General features: G+C 39.1%; 1 long non-coding RNA gene across 1 annotated transcript in view; it reads left to right on the forward strand.

Annotated features, from left to right (window-relative positions):
- Positions 1 to 8,348: 8,348 nt before the first annotated feature.
- LOC134297870 (uncharacterized) overlaps positions 8,349 to 25,282 on the forward strand; it is a 58,460-nt gene continuing 41,526 nt past the window's right edge. The window contains exon 1 of the long non-coding RNA XR_010004765.1: positions 8,349 to 8,528. This is a non-coding gene — a long non-coding RNA (uncharacterized LOC134297870). The remainder of the gene's footprint in view (positions 8,529 to 25,282) is intronic.

Consider the following 25,282-nt stretch of genomic DNA (forward strand, 5'->3'; position numbering starts at 1 on the left):
ATCTGTTTTTAGCCTCCTGTTTTTAATATTTTAATGTAGTACACTGATTTTTACGCATGTTTTTTGATGTTGATGTTTATGGATGTGGAATTTTGTTTTACTGTTTTATGATTGCTGTATTGACATCGGGCATGGCCCCATGTGAGCCGCTCCGAGTCCCTTCGGGGAGATGGGGCGGGATATAAAAATAAAGTTATTATTATTATTATTATTATTATTATTATTATTATTATTATTATTATTTCGCCTACATTGTGCTACAGTGGTGTTCAGCATCATGATTCTGTAGTACAAGCATAACAGAAGTCTTCTGACAATTATTTATGATACACTGAGAGGATGAAGTACCATAGGCATAGATAGATGCATGGAGTGGAGCAGAGGTGTAATGGAGGGTAAGTGCCATAGAATGCACTCTCAACAGGAACAGAGATGTCATCTGCTGGAGACACAGTTTGGAAGGTTTCTTTTGGGGAGAATAAATATGTTGTCAGGTTGGTTGAGCCATCTATAATTGAACAGAGATGGATTAATGATATGGGAGCCAGAACCACCTTAGTTATGGACTGCTTCCGAATGCTGTCATATTTATTCTTCCTAGCATTCCATACTATGGTGGAATACAGAGTAACTCAGTGGTCTTCCTTGGGAGCAGCTGGATGGCACAGGAAAAACAATGAGAGGACTCACAACATCTGAGGATGCCTGCTATAGATGTGGGCAAAACATCAGGAGAGAATACTTCTAGAACATGGCCATACAGCCCGGAAAACATACAACAACCCTGTGATCCCAGCCATGAAAGCCTTTGACAAAACAATGAGAGAGCTGTGGTCAACTGGCTGTTAGAGTTAATTTCTGTAGAGATGCTGGCTGCTGCTGGAAAGTAGAGAGCTCAGGAAGGTTGACATCCATGTGTTAATTAATAATAATCAAGCAGAACATTGATTATAGCCTTTTTCTGTTGCTTTTCCTTCCCAATATAGCTAAATTGGATTGGTAGGAAAAATAAGTTCTGTATATTTATAAAGATGCAATAGTTATTAGAGATGCAAGATTTACACAGCTTGGCTATGTACAAATATTACTGTGCTATATGACTTTAAAGACATCAGATCATGTCTGATCTTAGATGCTAAACAAAGTCAGCCCTGGTAAGTTCTTGGATGGGTGACTACTAATGAATACCAGATGCTACAGGTTATACTTCAGAGGAAAACCTGGCAATACCATCTAATTGATCCTTGTCTGGAGCCCCCAATGGTGCAGAGGATTAAACCACTGAGCTGCTGAACTTGCTGACTGAAAGGTCGGTGGTTCAAATCTGGGGAGCAGGGTGAGCTCCCGCTGTTAGCCCCAGCTTTGTCAACCTAGCAGTTCGAAAACATGCAAATGTGAGTACATCAATAGGTACCACTCCAGTGGGAAGGTAATGGTGCTCTATGCAGTCATGCTGGCTACATGACCTTTGAGGCGTCTATGGACAACGCCAGCTCTTCAGCTTAGAAATGGAGATGAGCACACCCCCCCCAGAGTCGGACACTACTAGACAATGTCAAGGGGAAACCTTTACTTTAACTATTCCTTGTCTAAGCAAGCCCTGTGAAATTCATGGTCTCATAAGTTGGCAGGCAAAATTATTTTACTTCAATGAAATACACAGGATATATTTTATATACTTCCTCTTCTTCCTGGGCAACATACATGACATGTATGTTTACAGTCCTTGGTACAGTACTTAGATGCAAACAGCTGTAATTGGGTTTTTATATCGGGATACGATGTTTTGACTGATTATGTATTGTGGTCAGATGTATTTGTATGAATTTTATATGTTGCATGCCACTTTGAATCCCACCCACAGGAGAAAAGCAGGACAGAAATGAATAAATAATGATGATGATGATGAAGATGATGATGATGATGATGATAATTGGTGCCAGTTCCATATTCCTCAAATCATCTTTATAATTCATACTCAAATCCAGAGTATGTTCACAGTTTACTGACATGGATGCTCCAAGCTGTCACGAATTACAGCATAACCATGTGTGTTTACATTTGCCTGTTTGTATTCCCTTTAACTGCAAGTGTTCAATGCTAGAAACAGAATCACATTAGGAGCCTTTGAGATGCAGCCTATTAACTGATTCCAATCAGAGTTGTGATTTCTTTCTTCCAGCAGTTTCCTGGTAACAAGGACATCATGTGCTTTTCACCTGCATGTAATATCAAGGGGGCTGAATTGCTGCTCAGATCTTCGCCATGAGGTTTGGCTGGGGAATTCCTATTGGCATTCAGCAAGAATCAGCAATGACATGATCACCATGCAAATGAAGGCATAGCTATCCAGTGATTAAAGAAACATGTAGGTGCTTATAGAGAAGCAGCACTCCTCTTTTGCTTACATGGGAGGCTGGTTTTCCCACAGGGTCAGCAAGATATATCCCCAGCAGATTTCTCATAGCAGAAATGCCTGTGCAAAGATAAGACCGCAGTGTCCAAGAATGATTTGTTGGCAACTGCCTCCAAGGAGAACTACTTGTCTTGTGGAAGTTCATGCTACATGAACTGTATCCAATTGGGAAAGAATCTTCTGGGGGCGTTTGCTTAGAAAGAGATAAGAGGACAGAAAGATTCATGTGCTTCTGAGAAGACACTGACGCCTGGCATCTTGGCCTGGCACCAGGAATTACTTCAGAATACAAAGGAAAGTTATTCCCTGCATTTACAAAACCTTTTCGGTTCTAATGGGCAAGATGCATAGTGTTTAGGGTTGTAGCAAGAGTTTTCCAAATCAGAATTAAATTGAGGGCAGACTATGGCTTTCCTGATTGCTAATTTTGTTCAGCTGTTATATACATTAAACAAACCCTGCACTGATCTGTCACTATTGTATTTTAAGGCAGTCAATACAGTTCTGTCTTCAGAAATCAGGATTTTCTTTTTCTTTTCTGTGGTTCACAAAGAGAAAGCAAACAACCTCGGCAGTTCTCTAGAGATGAATTTTCTAAAATAGATCAAAAGAGCATTTTTCTTTCCAGCTGTGTCTTGTTTGGATGTGTAAACACAGATTTTCTATGAAAGTAGCTCAAGGTTTGTGGTTGGGGAGGGAATGTGGTGGTGTGTGCATGTCTAAATGCTCTTTGCCTGCCACTGCTGCCCTACAGTTTCTTTTCTATGGAGAAAAAGAAACCTAAGTTCCTAGACCTCAATTTTTACACTGAATGATTAGTTTGTACTTGCTACCACCACTAAGACTGACAAAAATGTGGCCACTTAGAATAGATTTAGAAGCATGTTAATTAATTCACTATAAATTATTGTTCTGTAGTATTTAGAAGATGTGGTAATTGGAAATCCCTGATCCAAATCCCTACTGAACTATGAAGCTCACTGGGACATCTTCCCAATGGCATCTGGTTGGCTATTGCAGGAAACTAGAGGCTAGTATGCTGCCCTGCTTCAGGTCTCTACAGCTTTGTTATAGCAATGCGTCTTGAGAAAGAAGGGAGTCAAGTTGCTATCTGAAGCAGAATGACATATTGCTCTCTCTTCAACAATTAAGGATGCATTGTGAACATAGCTGTCCTACTGATTTTAGCATCAAAGGCAATCCTACCTGGATCTCTTCCTGGGTGTATACGTAGATACAGCAACCTATAATTAATATTTTGTTATCCATAGCTAATTGCCTAGGTGGCCACCGTATTCTGCTTAATAGTAGGACTGATCATTCCTCTTGTATGGAATACTGCCTATGAGCCTCTGGCCAGAATTTTTTTATTTATCCTGGTCTGAAGGCCATTACACAAGTGGCTGCACTTTCTCAGAGGTTGTAAAAGGATAGCATCCTATTCAGAGTTGTGGAAACCATTGTGAAAGCCTAGGAGTACTTCCTAGGGGGTTCTCTAAGTGCAGTCCTGGAGAGTGCATGGCTCTACACAATGACATGATCCAATACAGCAGTGTAGCAAAGCATAATGTCACACCACAGAAAGCAATAACAAGATACCAAGTATTATATTCCTTTTGAGGAACCACCCATATTCATTACACAGGCTGATTTTGTGCTTGTCGATGACCCAGCAGTGATCAATGTGAGTGGTGAGCCGAAGCACCCTACTGTGTGCAATGAAGGCATTGGAGTGTTATAACCCACATCTGCAGTCAGATGTGATGCCATTTCAGATTTCACCAGGGTTGGTATGGAAATATTTTTAGCATGATCTAAAGGCTCCCTCTTGGGTGTATTCAGGATTCAACTGCACACAGCTAAGTGGAAAGAACTGCAATAGAAATTATTAACAGCACACGCTGGCCATTTTCATTAACCTTTAACAACAATAGAGATATTATTAGCATCAAAATTATAATGAAGTGGCTTTGACAACTACAGAGCTCCATGGCACAGGTCTGTATGTATGTGCCTTTCCCTCTGTGTATGTCTGTGTGTGTGTTGGTTCATCAGATGCTGGCAAAATCAAAAATGGTTGTGGAACATGATTCTCTTAGAAAATATAGCTGGGAGCCAAAGGTTGGCTCAAACCTGGAGCTGGACCTGGCATTGCAGATTTTGTACTCCATTGTGCTTACCAGTAGGTTCAAGTTCAGAGGTAAACCTCTTGAATTCACTCCTAGTGAGCTTGTCATGTCAGCTGGAGAACGTAAATCAACTGTATTTATTCTTTGTTGAGATAACTGAGTGGAGGTGACATTTTGCTGCTATAACTGACAAGACAGAACAGCTTCAGCCTGTCTAGTTTGCATAGCAACCTCCCTCCCTTTCCTTTTTCGGTCTACAGAATCCCACCAAACGAATTTGAGATTTATGTGCCTAGTGACATCTAGCATGTGTCAGGGAGGAAATGCCAGATATTGTACAGGAATGTGCCATTTGAAAAAGCAATTCTTTTTTCTTATACTGAGTTCAGTCTCATTCCATGAAGCACTGCACCCTCCTCCTTTGACCAGACCCTTCTGCCATTTCCACTGTCATGACCCCTGCTCACCCTGGAATTCAACTTGGACTCTAAACTAAATGGGGAAAGGCTACACTAGAAATGGAAAATTATTTTTAAATGTGGTGTGTTACTGTTTTTCATCATAATGTTCTAAAAGTAACAAATAGCTGTTATTCACTCCACTATTGAAAAGTAATTCATTGCCTCTTTCATTGTATTGCTCGTTACTTCTCCATTTCTTCACCCAAGCTGTGTAAAATGTGTCTTTAAGAACTAGTTTTGAAAATTAATGAGAAGGCAATATTCATTATGTCAGTAAAACAGCTTATTGCAAAAAAGGCCAATCTATGCATTGTAGTTTGTAGACCAATGTAGTTTGAACTGTATTGAACTGCATTATATGTGCCTACACACTGACTATATAATGCAGTGTAGATCTAGACCAAGACAATATGATTCTAGGAAAGCAAGAATAACCTATGTACAGTACACAGTATTGCATGAACCATGTATCTTATTTAGGGTGCAAAAATTTAGGTCATCAGTACCTACACTGACAGCAGTCACAGACATGTAGTTCACCAGTACAGCAATAATCTAAGCTATAAACAGTGTCTTAGGGCTTTATCACACCTCTACTTTATGCTATATTATTCCGTTTGAAAACCGCTCCAACTATTCTCATGAGAATAGCTGATTTTTAATGCGCTGTATTGAACTCTTCCTGCCTTTGAGCAATGATGATTTTTCTCCACATTTATGGTGTCGTTACTGACTCCTAACTTCATGATTTCTTTATCTATATATATAAAAGAGTGATGGCATCAGGGCAGCGGACAAAACAATAAAACTACAGGCCCGCCAACCTCGAAATTTGACAACACAACCCATCATCCGTGGCTCTAGGTTGATACAACAAAAAGAAAAGAAAAATAAAGTCCTAATTAGAGGGAGAGGAACAATAGTTTTTATCCAATTGCTCCAGTTAGAAGGCTAAGCTCTGCCCACTTGGTCTCCTAGCAACCTACTCAGCCCAGGGGACAGGCACAGTTAGGCCTCACTTAGGCCTCTTCCACAGATTATCAGATTTTAACTGGATTATATGGCAATGTAGATTCAAGGCCCTTCCACACAGCTATATAACCCATTTAGAATCTTATATTATCTGCTCTGAACTGGATTATCTTGACTCCACACTGCCATATAATCCACTTCAGTGTGCATACTAAACATAAAGACAACCATACAACAAACATTCAATACTACCACTACCTCAACAATTTCTCACCAACACCACCAGACAACACAACAGCAACGCGTGGCCGGGCACAGCTAGTCTTTTTAAAAAGAAGCCATAGTAACACCAAAACATCATTACTATATAATGGAAAGGGCATCATTACAAGCCTTCTGCACTGAAATATTTTCTTACTAGAGATGAAAAGAAAGCAGCCATGTCATCCCTTCCCATGGAGCCATGGAGTTTGAATCTGCGAGATGGGATGAGCTCCCATCTGTCAGCTCTAGCTTGGGGAAAATGAGAGAAGCCTCTCAGGGGAATGGTAACACATCTGGGCATCCCCTGGACAATCTCTCTGTAGACGGCCAATTCTCTTACACCAGAAGCAACTTGCAGTATGTTCTCAACTCGCTTCTGGCACAATTTTAAAAAAATCCCTTCCCATTTTTATTCCTTTCTCCTGCAGACAGAATAGAGACTACCATAAGCTCTTTTCATATAAGGTAATGCTATTTAGGTGTCCCTATAGGTGTTTCAACTTTCTTGTGCCATTTTAGTGCTATACCATTATACCATTATAGCCATATTCCACTGCTTTGCAAAGGAACCAGAGCTCAAGGTCTCTTGTTTTCAAATTGCTTTCCAGGCTGTTCTAAACATGGTCAAATATGTTGTTTTGTTGTTTATTCGTTCAGCTGCTTCCCACTCTTCGTGACCTCCTGGACCAGCCCACGCCAGAGCTCCCTGTCAAATATGCAAATGCTTTAAAGAAGAAAACAACAGCAGTGGCAATGAGCTAGGCAACTTCACCTATAGTGAGACCATGCCATGATGAGAGAGGCAATATCAGTAGAAGAATGGGCTGGAATTGCTATCTGGTGGCTTTCCAGTCCAGGAAGACAGGATCAACTTTTGGACTTGAAAATTCTACATTCTTGATTCATATACCCCAACATACAGTTTCATAGAGTAGTCAACCAGATGTTTGTGCCAAGACAGCTAGTAGGAGAGCCCTCTCTTGTTCTTACTTTCAGTAGCTGGCATCAAGTGGTATACTGCTTCAGTGAATAAAAGTCACTTGTAGACCTTTGTTTAAGTCAAGGGTATGGTACTTATTTCAGACTAAATAAGTACCAAATTATGAAGTGCATTTTATTAGTATTTGGTTTGGCGAGGTCAGATCAAAGATAAGTAAGGACAAATGTCATTCATACCACTTTCCCCTCCTTCCCACATATACCAGCCACAGTTCCATTCTATGCCTTTTATGGTTTTAACCTGAATTGTGTTTAATATTGAGGTTAAATATTGTTTTAATATTTGTATATTTTAAGTTGTATTGTAATGCTTTTTACTGTGAGCTGCTTTGTGTCTCCACATGGAGAGAAAAAGTGGGATAATAATAATAATAATAATAATAATAATAATAATAATAATAATAATGGTAAAGGTAAAGGTTTCCCCTGATGTTAAGTCTAGTCAAATCTGACTCTGGGGGTTGGTGCTCATCTCCATTTCTAAGCCAAAGAGCCGGCGTTGTCCATAGACATCTCCAGGTCATGTGGCTGGCATGACTGCATGGAGTGTCGTTACCTTCCCGCCGGAGCGGTACCTATTGATCTACTCACATTTGCATGTTTTCAAACTGCTAGGTTGGCAGGAGCTGGGGCTAACAGCGGGCGCTCATTCCGCTCCCGGGATTTGAACCTGGGACCTTTTGGTCCGCATGTTCAGCAGCTCAGCGCTTTAACACACTGTGCCATAAGGGGCCCCAATAATAATAATAATAATAATAATAATAATAATAATAATAATAATGCTTGCCCATTCAGCAGTAAGCCCCAGTGGAGAAGTTTTCAAGTATGCAAAGCACAACTAAATTTTAGACCATGAAAACTGAGCAACTGGACACATAGAAAAGAAAGCTGTGTAGAAGTGACTCGGTGGTACAGATAATAATATGCCCAGATATTAAAAAAAAAGAAGAAGAACCAAGCCCTTATGAAAGAATACCGAACCATCAAGCATTAAGGATCATTTGAGAGAGAGGGAAGATGAACGGTGCCTAGATTACCCTCATTCCTTCCAAATGAGTCATGGCCATGTAGCCAGGCATATAGATTCCAAGCCCCAGGAAGCTGAAGCAGAGGCAACAGCAACAGCTTGTGGCCCAGACAGGACAGACAAGATCTAATTACTGATCAGGCTTGGGGGTGGGGGGAGCCCCCTCACCCAAGCCTTTTTTTTTTAAAGAAGAGCCTATGTTAGGCCACTTAACAATTTAAGTCCAATTTAAATTCTGCTCATGCCTTCCGAAGAAGAAGGTAAGTTCTTTCACCACCCTCATTTCAAAGCTATTTTGTTCTCCCCTTTGGGTACTCTTAATAGAAGGGTAGATGGTAAAGGTTTTAAAACTGGACAAAATCAAATCAGAATCAACACTTCACTATAGACAAATATATCATCTGCATGAACTTACACATAGACCTTGTTACCACACTGTTATTAGAAGATCAGAATCTTGGAAAAGTTACTTGTTAAATGACAACTCTCACAATACCTTGGGGATTCCTATGATTCTGGAGGCTGTGGCCCAAAACAGCAACTTTTTCAAGTCTGGGGAACATCCAGAATGTGTGGTCTTTGAACCTACAAGTAAGCAAAATAATATATTGAATTTCTCATCCAACATAGCTAATGATTCACAGGGTTGTTGTATGTTTCCCGGGCTGTATGGCCATGTTCCAGAAGTATTCTCTCCTGATGTTTCGCCCACATCTATGGCAGGCATCCTCAGAGGTTGTGAGGTATGGAGAAACTAAGCAAGTAAGGTTTATATATATCTGTGGAAAGTCCAGGGTCTTGTCAGTTGGAGGCCAATGTGAATGTTGTAGTTAATCATCTTAATTAGCATTGAATAGCTTCATCTCCTGGCTTCTTCCTGCCTAGGGGCATCCTTTGTTCAGAGTCGTTAGCTGCCCCTGGTTGATTCATGTCTGCAACTCCTCTGTTTTCAGAGTGTTGCTTCTTATTTACTGTTCTGATTTTTGAGTTTTTTAATACTGGTAGCCAGATTTTGTTAATTTTCATAGCTAATGAGTATCAATAGATATATGTCATCTTTACATATTCCTAAGGAATATATTTCTGGCTAGCCCATGATTGCTTAAAACCACTGATATGACTGAGTACCTTTAAATTAGCTTACTTCCAGTATATGATAGAGTTACATTGAAGGATCTAGAATTGTCTAGAAATGTATCCTCACTAGGAATTTGCTAGGTCTTCTAAGTTGATGTTATGGTGACTTCTGTGGGAAAATATACCATAGAATCACCAGGGGAATGATTATACTGTTTAGCCAGTATAGCACCACTTAACATTTGTTGGGAAGTAGCAGCCTGCAATGAAAGGACCAAGGCACTGACATCTCCAACCCATCCTCTGTTCGGATATCAGCCAGCAAACCAACGCCTTACATTAAAAAAAAAAGAAGCTTCCTAAGATCTACAGAGATGCTCACATAAAAATCTCATCAAGCGGGAGTCCAAAGGTGGCAGGTTAAAACCTGGAACCTCAAGCAGTGTCTGATACCAGATGAGAAACTCCCCCTGGGGCACACAGAAGACTGGGCAACTTGGAAGGCAGTAAACAGTTTGTGCTCTGGTACCACGAAATGCAAAGCTAACCTTAAGAAATGGGGCTACAAAGTGGAGTCCACGACATGTGAGTGTGGAGAAGAGCAAACCACAGACCACTTACTACAACTGCAGTCTGAGCCCAGCCACATGCACAATGGAGGACCTTCTCACAGCGACACCAAAGGCACTCAAAGTGGCCAGCTTCAGGTCAAAGGAAATTTAGTATAATGCCAAGTTTTTAACTTTGTTAGTGGTTTTTCTGCACATTATAACTGTGTTCTCAATTTGCTTTTGACACAATAAATAAATACCAGGAAAATCTAGCAGTTTCATTGAGTGATTTTTTTTTTTGCTCCACCCTTTTGCTCCACATTTTGACATTGGGTAGCTTGACTTCCACTTGTAGTGATCTAGAAAAAAGACAACTCTCTTATATTCAACTCTCTTGGGTTTGTTTTGTTTCATTCTTGCAATGTATTGATTTCTCCCTGCCTTCCTAGTTATCACAAATATGGCAATAAGTACAGTAGAGTCTCACTTATCCAACATTCGCTTATTCAACTATCTGAATTATCCAACACAGTCTGCCTCCCGCCCGGATCCACAGTGGTTTCTCTAGGCAGCAAGGACTGAAGTTTTTACGCATTTAATTTCCAACAATGTTGTTACTGTAAGTTCATTTTATGCAGTTCTGTCTTTATTAGTAGTCAATTTGTTAGTATCCAATGTTTTTGTAATCAATGTTTTCAATACATTGCGATGTTTTGGTGCTAAACTCATAAATAATTACTACATAACGTTACCATTTATTGAACTGCTTTCTCTGTCAATTTGTTGTAAAACATGATGTTTTGGTGCTTAATTTGTAAAATCATAACATAATTTGACGGTTAATAGGCTTTTCCTTAATCCCTCCTTATTATCCAACATTTTAGCTTATCCAACCTTCTGCCATCCCGTTTATGTTGGATAAGCGAGACTCTACTGTATAAGAAATAAGAATGCAGCCAGCCTTGGGGGAAGCAATGAATGCGCATACTCAACTCTCTTAAGGAAAACAATGCAGCTTAAAATCTATTTAAATCTACCTAGTCCCAGAAATAAATACTTAATTCAATTATATGGTAGATATTAATGTCAACTGCAGTCTATTTCTTTGCTGTACTGTGCTGTTCTTGTTAGCAATCGATGTGCTATGCTAGTCATGTTAGGAATCAACATTTTCACTTCCCTGACTTTCTTAACACCCTCCTCTCTACCCTAATGTTCAGATGGGTTCAGAAAAGCTGCCTGTCCAGGCAGTCCCTATGGATGTACTGCAGTGAATTGACTGCACAATTGTGCCACATAAGCCAAATTGTCCTGCTTTTTAATCTCCAGCAGCTGCAAGAACCACATGAGAAAGTGGTGACAAAGAGAAACAGGAAACTTGCCTCTCTCTGGGCAACACCTGCCTTGCAGGAAGGAAATAAACTTGACAATAGTGTTGGGTGAAGTTTATATTTAGTAAATCTATATAGTTTGGTGATCACAGAGCTAATCGATGGCATGTCAATCTATATCCAATGGCTTTTCTTTCTGCAAACAGATTAAATTATTTCAAAGAGGGTTGTCATACTTGATTTTCAAAGCCTTTCCAAGAAGGAATGGTGTGTAATTTTAGCTCTGGGTATACATTTCAATGCCAAAGTTCATTAAGCCTCTACTGGAGAAAAGCAGCTGATGGCTCATCAAACACATTGATGGACATGTTCCTTTGTTCTGACCCAAGGTCAACCTAGCTATGTTCTTTTGGTTTTTTGACTTTGTTTTGTTTTAAGGTTAGAAAAATCAACTGCTGCTTACATTTGTTATTTTTATGTGGAGAGGGGCTTACATTTCTATACAGATTAATTTTGCTCTCTATCTTTATTAATTTTGATAAGAGCAAAGACTTACAAATAACTAAATTATTTGTAATTAACTTTCTTTCCAGTAATGAAGGTATAACTACTCTACCATAACATTTGAACTTAATGAGAGATAATTTCATTCTTTTTGTTTGTAACATTGACCTTTTAGTTACTTTTTTATAGTTACAAGGATGTAGTAGTTACATAATTGCAAGGATGTAACAATGGCAAAGGAATGTCGTATGGTTCAAATGATTGCTTATGGAATAAATCAGAAATAAATAAACTTTCTTTTTATATCCCGCCCCATCTCCCCGAAGGGACTCGAGGCGGCTCACAACAGGGACATGGAAGCTTTTGTGTTGTTGCTTTATGGCTGAGGGTAATGTTGTCAACTCTGATTGACTTGAAAATGGCAAGTAACTAGTTAGTTTTATCTCCAGTTCCTATTCAACCTTCAAAGCGGAAGCATTTGATTGCAAGATTGTCAAAAAAGAAAGAAAGAAAAGGTAGTACCCATAGGCGAAGATCCTCTTCACTGCGTAAAGCTATGTATAGTAAAGGTAAAGGGTTCCCTTTGACATTAAGTCTAGTTGTGTGTCCGACTCTGGAGGGTGGTGCTCTTCTCCATTTCTAAGCTGAAGAGCTGCCGTTGTCCAAAGACACCTCCAAGATCATGTGGCCAGCATGACTGCATGGAGCGCCGTTACCTTCCCGCCAGAGCGGTACCTATTGATCTACTCACATTGGCATGTTTTCGAACTGCTAGGTTGGCAGGAGCTGGAGCTGGAGTTTGAACCTGGGATCTTTCGGTCTCCAGCTCAGTGCTTTAACGCACTTTGCCACCTGGGCTACTATATGAGTCTACACTGCCATATAATCCTGTTCAAAGCAGATAATTTGGATTTTATATGGCAATGTAGAGCCAGCCTCATTAATCTGTTCTCATTGTTGACTCCATTTTCTTGCTCATATGAGTACACGGAAGCCAATAGTTCCTGGTTTCTTTCATCATAACCCACTCACTTGCATGTTGTCGTTGCTTTTCTCTCTCTTCTCAGCTAGGAGGTTCATTATTGTGATCAGGTTTTCTTTGATACCAAAATCAGTACATCCATGCTAAAATCCATTTTAGTTTCTCCCTTTCTTAAGTACGGGTAGAGGCCAGAAGGGATATTTTCTGAATCCAGGAAGTAGAAAGTTCCACTTCTGAGTAGATATATGGCAGTTTGTGTCTCAATAAACATTTTAAAAGCAAGAATAGAGTTAACAAAGAGACAGCCCCACATAAGTCCTCACCAGGGTGGTTGAACTTCCCCTCCTTGCTGCATAATACCCTGTTTCCCTGAAAATAAGACATCCTCTGAAAATAAAACCTAGTAGAGGTTTTGCTGAATTGCTAAATATAAGGCCTCCCCTGAAAGTAAGACCTAGTAAAGTTTTTGTTTGGAAGCATGCAGAATCAGTAAATCTACACACCATAGATTGTTGTACATGGAAATAAAGGTTGTAACAAGAAATAATAATAATACAATAATAACTTTATTCTTGTATCCCACCTCCATCTCCCGGAAGGGACTCAGGGCAGCTTACACAGGGACAAGCCCAACAACAACATAAATTTACATACGAACAGAAATTTAAAACAGTAATTTAAAAACAGTATAGCAATAAAATATAATATAGAAATTCTTGAAAGGATTCACAGTTTGGTTACGCTGGTTTGGGATGACCACTACTGTACAGTAGATAATACATTTTCATTTTTTTAAAAAAATTCAACCATAAATGTGAATTCTTCTTTGTGGAAAAATAAGACATCCCCTGAAAATAAGACCTAGTGCATCTTTGGGAGCAAAAATTAATATAAGACACTGTCTTATTTTCGGGGAAACAGGATATACACATTTACTTGAGAGTAAGTCCTATTTATGGCAATGGGGTTTACTATTGATTTCTTGGGACTGTAGTGCATAAAAATTCAAAAGGCTAGCAGTCTTTGAAAAATAAGCACTCAAATGTGAAATGGAAGAGGCAATGTTTTTATTCTAATGGAAAGGATTACCTTAGGTTCGTAAGGCATTGTACAGCTCAGACGTCATGACACCTTCAGGGGAAATGATGAGCAACATGGATAATGGCACATATGCAGGCCTATCATACAAGATTAATCACACCCCATATCATTCCTTCTTTAACTCAGTTGATAGAGTATGTAGTTATATAGGTGACCACTGATAAAACAAAGAGAAGAACATTTATGATAACTAATGTGAATTGCTATACCGGTAATGGTTTAAAATGAAGCAAAGCAGTACCTTTGAAAAAGGAACATTTGTCACCATGACAAAATGTACTGATTTGTGAGAACACAGTGTAAAATTGAATCCCATCACCTCCCATCCCTAGTGATCACACCATCTTTCTTTGTGTAAAGTGTCTCATTTAGATTATTCGATTCAGTCCTGTAAATGGCTTTTATAGTCTCAACATCTTTTTCCCGTAGTTCACTATACCAAATCCCTGGCTTAGTGTAAGCTGCATCTACTGCAGATGTTCTCAATGAGCCTTTAGTCAAATTGCAGGTGCCTTCCCCAGTGTACATTACAATGAAAGAAAGGCAGGTGGCATTACCAGTAATACGTGCTGTCATTGCAAAACCAAAGGTACAGAGAATGAATAGAAGATCAGGGAGAGATAATCTAGGAAGCAACTCATTTGCAAACAATAGGAGACTGGTTGAATGATTCATGAGAAGTGTAAGTGAAAAACATCAGAAAAGTATGATGCACAGAGCTCCCAACCTATTTCTTCTCACTCAGAGAATAAATTGCCAATGCTTACTCAAGGCTGGCCCTACGTTTAAACACCCCAGGCAGTAGATGCTGAGAGTAACAGGAAATATTAGTGATTTATAAACTAAAAGGATTCCAATTCATGTTGTCAAAGCTTTCATGGACAACGTGGCCAAACTCACAGTAACCCAAATGGGAATTCAGTTTTCTACATTACATGAATCATTTGTACTTTTTAATGAAACATAGGCCCCATCTACACTGCCATATAAGATCTAGATCAGGGGTCCTCAAACTTTTGAAGCAGAGGGCCGTTCCACAATCTTCAGACTGTTGAGGGGCCGAATTATCATTTGCAAAAAAAAATACAAATTCCTATGCATACTGCACATGTCTTATTTGTAGTGTAACAACAACAACGACGAAAGAACAATACAATATTTAAAAATGAAAACAATTTTAGCCAACATAAACCTATCAGGATTTCAATGGAAAGTGTGGGCCTGCTTCTGACCAATGAGATAGGCAAGTTACTTAGGATTGTTGTTGTTGTGTGCCTTCAAATCATTTCAGACTTTGGGCGAGCCTAAGTCTAAAATTAATTATTTATTTACTGCATTTATTTACTACATTTCTATCCCACCCTTCTCACCCCGAAGGGGACTCAGAGCAGCGGTATGTACATACAATATATTATATTATTAGCATAGCACAATATTAGAACTATATATTACTATATTGAACTATACCACTATAGTATTATATAATATGTAATATATAACATATAATTAATTTTATTATATGGTATTATTATTAGTATTATATTGTATAAAATAATATTATTATCAATACTATATGTATATACAATATATTATATTATTAAAACTGATATAAAAATATTATATTATAAAACTGAGGTCGGGGGCCAGGTAAATGACATTGGAGGGCCGCATTCGGCCCCCGGGCCTTAGTTTGGGGACCCCTGATCTAGATTATTTTCTTTGAACTGTTTTATATCGCAGTGTAGACTCATATAATCCAGTTCAAAGCAGATAATGTGGATTATCTGCTGTGATATTTTGAATTATACGGCAGCGTAGAAGAAACCTCAAAGCAACTAGGAGACTCAAAGCAGCTATATATATAAGCTTTGGATAGCATAGGAAAGGGTTGACACTCTTGTGGTGTTTGTTTTGAGGTTGAGAAGATTTCACTTCATTTTCTGTCCCTGTGATGATTGGATTTTGAAAAATTTGGCTTGTTGTGAAAACAAAGATTGGTGATAAAGCTTCAATGGAGACACTTTTTTCCATGATAATTCTTTAAGGAGCGAATTTCCCTTCAGAGGACTAGATTTATTTCACTTCCAGTTGTCTCACTCTCATTCTTAACTGTGAGTCATTTGTAAGGCAGATGTTTGTAACTTGGGGACTGCTTCTATATAGCAGTGTAGATCCAGCCATATTAGGGTTCATGTCTCTTCACAAAAAGTCAGAGAACCTGATTTTCATTAGACCCCTAATTTCTAGGCCCTACCTCCATGTAAAAGGTCCAGATGTCTAAAGCATCTATTAGACCCCATCTACACTGCCATATAATGTGATTTCATAATGCAGTTTAGTTGTATTGAACTGCATTATATGTCAGTGTAGACTCATATAATGCACTTCAATGCAGTTAAACTGCATTATGAAACTGCATTATATGGTAGTTGAGATGGGGCCCCTTAGAGAGGAGGATGAGAGGACAATTTTGAATCCATCCATGTTCATTTGTGAAAGCACTAATAGTTCTGGGTTGCTGTGAGTTTTCCGGGCTGTATGGCCGTGTTTCAGAAGCATTTTTTCCTGATGTGGCCATACAGCCCGGAAAACTCACAGCAACTGAGTGATCCTGGCCATGAAAGCCTTTGACAACACACTAATCGTTCTTTCACAACCATCCTAAAAGTGGATTAATCACAGAATCAGTCCATATTTATTTATGTCTTTATATGCTTGTTTTTCTTTACATCTATTGTAATGTCAGTTCCTTTTTATCTGTTGTCTCATACCATGTTAATCATGAATGACAGACAGGGCTCCTCCTATTATACAGAAGGCTGAGGTGTTTTAGGCTTGAGTGGGTCCGTGAAGATGATGAGATATAAAGGCAGAAACTCACGTTTCAGTTGTGCAGCAAGATGCTTTAGAACATTGGCCCTTATATTTATCCTGGTATGTGTCAAGAGCAGACAGGGTGTACTAGAACTGGTCCATCCTGCTGGTCTAGAACTTCAGAAGACCTTGGCCAAAGTTGGCTAGATTGCTCAGTGAAGTAGACCCTTGATATCTGCTGTGGTTTGGTTCCAGGAACCCCCTGGATACCAAAATTTGTGGATACTGAAGTGCCATTATATACAATGGCATAGTAAAGTGGTGTACTGTCCATTGTATAAAATGGCCAAATCAGGATTTGCTTTTTGTTTTTTAAAAAAACATTTTCAAATGATGACTGGTTGACTTGTGGATACAGAATCTCTGGATATAAAGGGCTGGCTGTATTTGACAGAGTTTGGTAATATTTTATGCACTGCAGCCCCCGAGATACATCATCCAGCTTAACCACTAGTCATGCTGGCTGGGGAGTCCTACAAGCTGTGATCCAAAAAAGATTTCCCAGGCTCTGTCATTTGTAACTTTCCAGTTACACGGCCTGGATTTTTGGGTTCTTGCTTGAGATCTCCAAATCTTTTCCTCCAGATGGAATAGGATAAAATAGGTGTAAAGGCCAAGAGATACCATGGACTCGCAGGTCATAATAATCCCAGTGAATATTGGAATAATACTCTTCTAAACTGTCGCTATGCATACACTTCAGGTGTCTTTATGGGTTCAGAAAACATAAAATCAATAATTCAGCCCCCCTTGAATGTTTAGCTGCATAGAAACATCTGGCTAAAGTTTTTATTCCGTTCCAGTTTGGATTTGAATGTATGTGCAGCTGTGCTAAGTTAATTCATTGCCGACTGAATGAGAAGAATTCAAATTCAGTTCCACTGCCTTCTGCAGGCCCCAGAAGAGATTATATCTTAAATGCATCTGCACAGAGTTTTAGATTCCCCCCACCAACAGATGTAAGATTAAACTGTTGCTATTTACCCATTTGTTTGAATGTGAGGAAAACTCTCCATTGCTAAGATAGAGCACCAATATTTAAAGACAATCTTTCACTGTTCTTTCCCAATTTCATACATTTTAGAAACAGGCAGCTGATTTACATTTTTCAGTGTGAATGGCGGAAAAGTAACTCCCAAGACTGGTATCATATGAACCAACTTTCAGCCAAGAAGGAATTTGCAACACTGAGCTATACATTCCAACAAACAGAAGTCTGTGATGAGAACGATATGTCAAAATGAACAGGCAATGCCTCCTTTGCCCAGCATATTTAAACATTATAGTTTGCTCTCTGTTTTATACACAACCTCACTAGTTTCTTTTCATGACATGGGCTGCAAACTAAAATCACATTTTATGTGAGAGTAAATCTCATCAAATTCTATGGGAATTGTATGGGCCCTACTGTTAGACAGAAGGAGAGAGGCTGTGAATAAGCTCGAGATATTTGATCAGTTTTAGATGAAAACAATTGGGATGTGAAGCCGATGGGTATTATGAAGGCTGTGAGGAAAGAACACAATGAGTTAGATTCGGACCTATTGGTTTTTAGAATAGATTATTGAAATCAATTGTTAATAATTGAAATCAATGAATCAGTCTAAGTCTCTAAGTATGACTAATTGTGGATCCCACCCATCATTTCTATTACTACCCACCATGAAACCAGTTGTGCAACTTATGTGGATGCTTTGATATAATAAACTTTTGTTTATTATGTATATAGGTTAAGCTTGTTCTGTAATGTAATATTTATCTGTCAAGTGAGTACAAGCCAGATCTTTTGTTTGCAAAACCTGTTCCTAATAGGAAAGGCTGTGTAAGTCCAATTTGCCTCACAGGAAGTTTAACACCTATCAACACTAATAGCCTTGTAATCAAGGTGTCTTTTCAAAAGCAGTCTTGTCAGTTGGGAGGTGTTCATACCAAACACGATATTTCTGGGTCTATTCTCAACACAGTTAATCCTGTTTGGTGAAAACACACCTGGAAGACTAGAATGGGCTCCTCTCCAAAATGATGTGACTAAGGAGGTCATTAGGACATCAAGACCATTTACTGATTTCAAGGTAGAGCAACATTTCTCTAACTTTGGCCTCCCAAACCTTCTGGACTTCAAAAAATGTAAGGAGCTCTAACCAGCATGGCCAGTGAACAGGCATTCTGAAAACCGAGGTTCAACATTTCCAGAGAACCAATGTGCTACACCAAAGAAGAAAGATAGCCCTCCATAACTATGCAATTAATTTTGCCAGCGTAAAGTGATATCTAAATAGTGGTGTAGATGTCAAACTAGCCAACCCACTGTCCACTTTATGAAAAAGGCATGAAATTGCTCACTGAAACAACTGCATATACAGTAGAGTCTCACTTATCCAACATAAACGAGCCGGCAGAACGTTGGATAAGCGAATATGTTAGATAATAAGGAGAGATGAAGGAGAAGCCTATTAAACATCAAAATAGGTTATGATTTTACAAATTAAGCACCAAAACATCATGTTATACAACAAATTTGACAGAAAAAGTAGTTCAATATGCAGTAATGCTATGTAGTAATTACTGTATTTATGAATTTAGCACCAAAAAATCATAATATATTGAAAACATTGACTACAAAAATGCGTTGGATAATCCAGAATGTTGGATAAGCGAATGTTGGATAAGTGAGACTCTACTGTATTGCAAAACGATCTAAATATGGTGGAATGGTTAATTCCTCTGTAAGTTGGAGTTTTCATATTCCAAAGTGGCTCTCAGATGCAACTTTATCTTAACAGCCCATTAAATGGTGTTTCATTTAGGACCACAGAAAGTTCAGGCATCATTTGACAGGATGTAACACTGTGTCATACCAGAAGATGCTTTCTCTTGGCACTGAGAGATTCACATGATGGGGCTCAAATGTGGAAGTCCATTTCCCCCATGATATTTTGTACTTGACAACTCATCCCAGGTGATCACTCATGGCCGAATATGATTGTCTTTCAGAGGTAGTCTTGGCGATGGATCCATAAATGACTGTGGAGACCTATTCTGGATCCGCATGGTCTTTCAGATTGAGACCATAGATTTCCAGATGGAAGGTGGGCATGACAAGGATTTTCTTAAGGTGCTTTCTTCTTGGCGCATTTCTTTCTTTCTTTTTTTATTTGTGCCTCTTCAAAAGCCATAGTACCATTGGTAACAGTTAGCCTCTAGTTACAATGTTCAAAGGCCAGGTCTTCCCAGTTTTTGGTGTTTATATCACATTTTTAGGTTAGCTTTCAGTCTATCTTTAAATCTCTTTTGATGTCCACTGACATTCCCTCTTCTGTTCTTGAGCTGAGAATAAAGTAACTGCTTTGGGAGATGATAACTGGACATTCGGACAACGTGGCCAGTCCAGCAAAGTTGATGATGAAGAATCATCACTTCAGTGTTAGTGAATTTTGCTTCTTCCAGAATGCAGACATTTGTCTGTCTTTCCAAGAGATTTGCAGGATTTTTGAAGTCAACACTAATAGAATATTTCCAGAAACCGAGACTGACGTTTGTAGATGGTCCATGTTTCATAGGTGTACACTAAAGTTGGAAGGACAATTGCTTCATAAACAAGTATCTCGGTATCTTTGTATATTTACAGCCTCTTTAAACATCATTGTATCTACACAAACATATACATTTACACATCTTAATTCTGTCATGGTTTTCGTATTGGTGTTGAAAGATGTGACCAAACTGATGAAATTATGCTGATTTGTTTTCTTTTGTTGGTGTGCGTACCTACAGAGATTTAGATTTTATGGTTTCCACTAGAGGGAGTGCTGATAATTCTCAATTAGAAGCTGAGGATTTTTGAACTGGACTCTTGCCTCCAGTCACTTAAGTTTGGTACCTTGTATACCTAAAGTCTAACACTAGACAAAAATCACATTATACTCACAGTAATGCAGGAATTTGGTTTACATTGGGTCAGACTATTAGAATATCTAAACCTGCTGGAAATTAGGTAAATGTAGATCCTTGCCCAGCTTGAAGATTCTTAGAATTCATTGGGCATCAGCTCTCTAAGTATTACCCAAGCCTATTAATTTCCAAAATCAGAGGAAGGTATGTATGTTTGGAGTTGCAATGAAGATACAAGATAGTAAAACAGGGTTGTTGTTTCTTTACAAAACAAGAGATGTGGCATATTGCTGGATACTTTGAAAAATCAACAAATTACCTAGAACACTGGGTGAAATGCAGAAAAGAATAAGTTGAGATTTCTAAAACATGAAGAAAAAAACTGGGTAAATGGATATCAGGTAACATCCAGAAAAAGCATCCCCCAACTTGATGCTATTTAGATGAACTGGATTACGACTTCAACCATCTATTCCAGTGCATCTCGAGGGCACAAGTGTTAGAAAAGCTCTTGATGAAAGCCTGAGAGTCATGGAGATATATAAATATTACAGTCTAAATCTAATTGCTGATCTCAACTGAAGAAACTAATTGAATCAGTGGGATTTATTAGTGTTGATTTAACATTTAGCAGTTGATTCAATTGTGATATAGTATTTTGGAATGTCCTTTAAAGTTAGGCCCAGTGGAAGATGAAGAGTTTGAAGGAGAAAATATACTTTCTGGTATGAAAGAAAGCATTCTCTCAACACATCACAGATTAAAACCAAAACATGTATGGCCAAACAACACCAGAATGTGGTCAAGATGACAACAACTGTTAATATGTAAGAGGACACAAAGTAGGAGAGGCTGCAGCAATTTGCTTTTGCCTTGTTCTACAGGGAATTTTCTCCCTCACTGAGTTAACTGAATGCTAATAAATTATGCAGTTTGAAATATTTTCAGCAAATATAGTAGGCTACAGACAAAAAAAGGAAAGTGAAAGGAGAGCAAAACTGGAACATTTTTAAAACAGCCCAAGAATTGAATGGCAAAGGACTTAGTTGGGACTTTCCTAGCCAAATGTGGACAGTTGGAGGCTATGGGGGAGCACACAGTCCAAACAATACATTTCCTCAAATTTTGGGTGCAGTCTGAAACAAGATTTGCAATAAATATGGTAATGTCTCCGGAAATTATTAGATGAGTTTCAATAATTTTCTCAACGACAGGGCCAGCAATATCATTGGGCAGTTTGAAGAGTTTGTTTCAGGCATCAGATGTTGGGCACTGCTTGGAAAAGTTACTTTTTGTATTACAATTCTCAGAACCTCCATTTTGGGAACTGTATTCTCAAAATGAATTTTTCCAAACTCTTGCTTTCAGATTGATGCAAAAACAGCAATGTCACTTATATTTCCTTTGTTATTTTTGTGCTCCATGACTGCATGATGTAAGGGGAGAGGTTTTCGATTTTTCCCCTGCCTCCTGTGCCAAAATAATTTGTTCAGCTTTTGATACTAAGCACTTTGCCTTAGGATATGGAGGGGGTGTAATTTGCTGCTGTACTTCAGCCAGAAAATGTATTGGGTAAACCCAGCGTAGGCAAATTGAGAAAAGGAACTCTAGTTGCCATTGATTGATCAGGTAGCCAAATCCTCGTTGTAAGCCTTTACATTCAGCAAGGAATGTGTTAATAATGGAAGCAATACGTTTTTTCTAAGTATAAAATATTATACTTTAAGTACTCCAAGAATGCAATGGTTTTACAATATACAGTGCTTGAAGACAGTGCCACAAGTAATGAAAGACAGGATGGCAGAATATATTGAATGCAGCCAGGCCTCTTATTCATAGTGTTACTGCAGTGTTTCAGGGGAAAGATTCCAAAATAGAATCATTGATCCCAGTCCCAACAAAAGTTTCATTTACATTGCCTGAATTACAAATTGTTCTGTGAGCTGACTTTGAAAACGAAGCAGGCTGGAAAAAGCATTACAGCCTCAAGGAAAGTGTTTAAAAGATATTTCAATGAAAATGCTGAACTAAGAGATGGGGCTTCAGTTTGCCTATTACTACCAAACAAATCAGAGAAATAAATAAGCATGGCAGATCTTTTAAAATGATTTTTTTGGCCATAAGCTGTTGTAACTCTTAAAACAAACAGTTAAAAGGAGAGTTAAATTCAGTTGTGAAAGGGGAGTGGAGGCTAGTTATAGCTGTACAGGTCAAAGGTAAAGGTTTTCCCCTGACATTAAGTCTAGTTGTGTTCAGCTCTGGGGGTTGGTGCTCATCTCCATTTCTAAGCCAAAGTGCCGGCGTTGTCTGTAGACACCTCCAAGGTCATGTGGCCAGTGTGACTCCATGGAGCGCCGTTACCTTCTTGCTGGAGCGATACCTATGGATCTACCTACATTTGCATGTTTTCCAACTGCTAAGTTGGCAGAAGTTGGGACTAACAGTGGGAGCTCCCCCTGCTCCCCAGATTTGAACTGCTGACCTTTCGGTCAGCAAGTTCAGCAGCTCAGTGGTTTAACCCGCTGCACCACCGGGGGGCCAGATCAAAGTAATGTAATAAAGATGCTGTCTTAGCAACCGAAATCATTATTGATAGTTATCAAATAGAAATAGATGGAAACTTTATTGGAACATGACCACAGACAAGAACTGTCCTCTGTAAATTGGGAAATATGAATGTCATCTACAATGGCTACTTAATCTGGGGCCAGTTCAAAGCATTATGCTCCAGACTGGCCCCAAATTGATCATGATGTTGGCCCCACATACCTGATTGAACCCTTTGCAGCTTCATTTTGGCATCCAGAGATTCAGCCAGGCTAAGACTATACTGGACCACCCCTTGTCCTCCATGTCACTGCCTCCACTCCCTGTTGGCCACAGAGCTTGCTGCAAAAATGTGGTGATCACAATTGCTTCTGTTGAAGTCATAACATGGTGTTTATGTGATCAACAAAGAGTGGAGTTAAGCCTCTCTTTCTTGCTGATTGTGTATGTACCATTCTGGCCTCAGCAGACACGACCATGCTGATCAGCTCAAGGAAAGGGTGATTGTGGTGGTGTGCATATGAACAACGGATCAGGCCTAAATGGACCTGATCCAGCTGCCCATATCTCACAGGTTCCTAAAGATACTCCGAGGTTTCCTGAAAACTCCAGAGTATCACCTGACTTTGCTTAGAGCAGAGTAAAGTCTGGTTAAGGCCTCAAAACTCTGCACATTGTGATGTCTGTTAGCACCAGATTCAAGGCATGATCGTTTTTTTTTTCCATGTAGACACGGCCACAGACATACTAGGTTGAAATCGCTAAATGCTTAATTGCTCAGAACAGTATAACACAGACTTCTCCAGCCTACTGTCAAGTTGGAAATGATGGGAATTTTAGTCTAGTACAACTCAAGGACACAAGGCTGTCAAAGGAAGGCTGAGATAGCAGATAATGATACCACATGATGAGGGCACAATGACAATGTCATCAGTTTTGGCAAACATTGCATAGAACTCTGCTCTTCCATATTTTTTGTAAACTAGGAGAGGTGGGTAGAATTGCCCTGAGCCTCCAGTTTTAAAGGCAATCTCTTGGCAAGAGAAAAGGATTGTATGCAACTCTCCAGCTCAGCTATCAAAGCAGACCTTTGCTACAATGTGCAAAGCTTAACTGATTTGTTGCTGCAGCTTCCAAGATTCTCTAGAGATCCTTTGTATTTACAGTAGAGTCTCACTTATCCAAGCCTCGCTTATCCAAGCTTCTGGATAATCCAAGCCATTTTTGTAGTCAATTTTTTCAATATATCATGATATTTTGGTGCTAAATTCGTAAATACAGTAATTACAACATAACATTACTGCGTATCGAACTACTTTTTCTGTCAAATTTGTTGTATAACATGATGTTTTGGCGCTTAATTTGTAAAATCATAACCTAATTTGATGTTTAATAGGCTTTTCCTTAATCCCTCCTTATTATCCAAGATATTCGCTTATCCAAGCTTCTGCCGGCCCGTTTAGCTTGGATAAGTGAGACTCTACTGTTCTTAGTTTCCTCCCCTCCTCCAAGTTATCGCACCAGGGCTCACCTTCCACTCTGCTCCTCTTCCATCTTCTGGCTAGAAGCAAGTAGGATAGATTAAGCATTTGTTATCACATCTCCCCTTTTGATGTGAGAACAGACCCTTTAATAAAGCCCATATCTTAATTTCCAGAGCTCTTCTCTGTGCATTTCACTGTATTTGATGACAAACTATGAGCACCAGTGCTTGACGCTTAATATGTAATGCTTAATCACATTGCCAGAGGCTGTTCTTGGGTGTCAGGATTTGGTCCAGAAACCTCAGGCCTGGGACAACCCTCAATTGGCAACTCTAGGCGTGAAAATGTCATTTACTCCTTGACTCACTGTATTATATAAACTGTATTTAACCAATGCAGAACCTTTAATGTTTCTTCTTGTTGGTTGCTACATTTCAGGGACTAAAAATGGAATCTTCTCAGTGCGAAGGTAAACCTAAAAGTTCTTCCCAAAAGTATTATGAAACAGATAACTTTTTCCTGCAGGACAGTATTATGACAGAAAAGAAGATCTCCCCTTCCCACAAGCAGAATGTTACAATTGGAAATAATTTTTATTGACCCCCCCCCCCCCAATTCTTTATCATAGCTAGAAATCTGGGGATATTCCCGCATTTCTGAGTAGAAACTGAC

Source organism: Anolis carolinensis, chromosome 3, assembly GCF_035594765.1.
Source record: "Anolis carolinensis isolate JA03-04 chromosome 3, rAnoCar3.1.pri, whole genome shotgun sequence".
Classification (NCBI taxonomy): domain Eukaryota; kingdom Metazoa; phylum Chordata; class Lepidosauria; order Squamata; family Dactyloidae; genus Anolis; species Anolis carolinensis.